We start from the raw sequence: 2,536 nt of genomic DNA, 5'->3' as shown, positions 1-2,536 counted from the left end.
CCTGGGATAACAAAGCTTAGACCTGCATCCACCACTCTGGGCACTAGAAACTAGGATGAACTCCTTACCCGAGTGAAACCTAGGTCATAGGAGAAGAGATCTCAGATACCTCTTCCAAAGTAAGATTGCTGTAGTTTGAATGTGTGTCCTAGGTTTCAGGTGTGGAAAGTGAACCCCCAGTTCATATATTTACAGTCTTGGGAGGCAGACATCTGGAACATCATTAGGAATAGACACAGTTACCTGGGTGAGGGCCTCATACTGAGACAGGTGGCTTTGCAGGAAGGTGAGAACCTGAGCTGACACATGCTTGCCCCTTGCCCTGGGATGCCTCCCACTGTGTCATGACAGCAGGAAGACCCTCACCTGTTGATGGCATGGTAGTATTAGATGTCTTTAGCCTTTAGAAGTGTTAGCTAAATAAACCTCCATTTTAAAATAAATTGTCCAGTGGGTTTTCATATTTAAAAACAAAATCAATCAAGATAGGGATGCATTAACTGAGGTTACCTGAAGAACTGCACAGGTTCAGAGAAGTGACTGTTGGACTGCATTATTCACTGTGCTCTGAGATCCTTGGAAATGCATTCTACCTTATAGAGGTTTCTTAGAGCAGAGAACAGCCTTGTGGCTTGGGGTTCTGAGTTGGATAGTGAAGCATATGGCTGAACCATTATCTACTGATGACCCACTGTGCCCTGAGATCGTTGGAAATGCTTTCTACCTTATAGAGGTTTCTCAGAGCAGAGAACAGCCTTGGGGCTTGGGATACTGAGTTGGATAGTGCAGAATATGGCTGAACATGGGACCATTCTTCTAGGGTCTGGCTGGGGTGATGCCTCATTTGTGAATTGGACTGTCTAAGACAGTGGAATCCATGACAGAGGCAAAAAAGGCTTCTGAGTTCTTACTTTGCATAGGAACTTTCTGATCCTGCTCATTTGCCTACTTTAACCCTTGGAGAGCCACTGCCTTGAGGACTCCAAACAAAAGTGTGTGTGGTTTTGAGATTTCATGCCTGGGGCTGTATTTTTTTCTGAGACCACCAAAAGGCCTATTGTTCCTATTCTGCTCTGTTATCTGGGAGGATCCACTTGGAGTTCATTTGACTGCCCTCTGCCCCTGACTCATTCTGCATTTTCAATTATGATTATCTATGTCCATAATATGAGCTGGTGAGAGGTAATAACAAAGTTCCAAAATAGTTTCATTTATTCATTCAGCAACTGTCTTGAGCATTCACCTTGTACAGGCACATCGTTAGGCATGGGTGTTGCACTAAGACCATAATCTCTCCCTGCAGAAGCTTACAGCCTGATCTGAGTTGGACAGAATCACAAAGTGCTGACGTGAAACTATGCAAGTGCAATGAGGGAGAGTTTGAGTCCACTTATTGGGCAGGTATGAAAGTCCTCAATGAAATATCAGTTGTGCCATGATGAGGAAGATAAGTGAAGCCAATCATGCACTTATCCAGCAGCAATGTTCCAGGGTAAAGTCTCAGCTGTCCAGAGACTGGAAGGAAGAGGTGAATTAGACCACAGAGGTAGTTATAACACTCCTATGTATATATATATATTTATATATATACATATATATATAATGTATATATATAAAAGACACACAAAGCTATTAATGATATTTAACTCATTTGAAAAACTTCAAAACACAATTTCATCTAGATGATCTCTACTACAATCCTTTACAGAAGTTCTCAAATCCCAGAACAGTTTTAATTTGACATAGAGATGTATTAAAATTTGAAAGAATCTACTGAAGTTATTGCTTTAAACTAGAAAAAATTATGGTTAAAAGTCTCTTAATTGAGAGTTCATTATAGAGCTACTCTTAAGAGTACAGTCATATAACGGTTAAGAAAATGTTCAAGAACATATTAAACATTACTTTCAGAATAACAGAACAAAAGCAAATGCTCATTAAGATGTATGCTTTTTTGTGATTGTTATTACTATTTATAAATAAAGTCATCACTGCTTGACTGGAAAATGTTTTTACAAAACTCTACTTCCAAAATTAACATTTTTATTAAATCAAGTTAAAAAAAAGTTCATGGTAGAAAAGTCAACAAGGATTTTAACAAAACCAAAAGATAGCTTTTTATTCAATATAAGTATATATTAGCAGCAAATGACTACTGAGATTTTCTTTATGTTCTTTTCGTTATTTATTTTAAAGAAAGCATAAACAATGTATATTAGTTTGGAATGTCAACTAATCCACTCTTCATTCTTTATTCTGTGATTTGGGCTTCTATAAAATACATTATGATTTTCAGTAATGAATACTAAGAACAAACCCAGTTCTGACTAAAAAGTAGTGAAACACAGTGGCTGGTAGAGTTGTCTCACTACATCACAGTCACCCATTATCTTTGAGAATAACAATGAGCACCATATAAGCAGGTAATTGTGTACTTGTGTAAACTCCATTTTTAAGGTAATAGCAGCCAACTAGACACCTTAGCATTTGGACGTCACTTTTTAAAAATTAGGTGATATAAAAAACTTTAATTAAG

Source organism: Tupaia chinensis, unplaced genomic scaffold (genome assembly GCF_000334495.1).
Source record: "Tupaia chinensis unplaced genomic scaffold, TupChi_1.0 Scaffold144029_1, whole genome shotgun sequence".
NCBI lineage: Eukaryota > Metazoa > Chordata > Mammalia > Scandentia > Tupaiidae > Tupaia > Tupaia belangeri.
Note: the sequence above shows the minus strand (reverse complement) of the source record.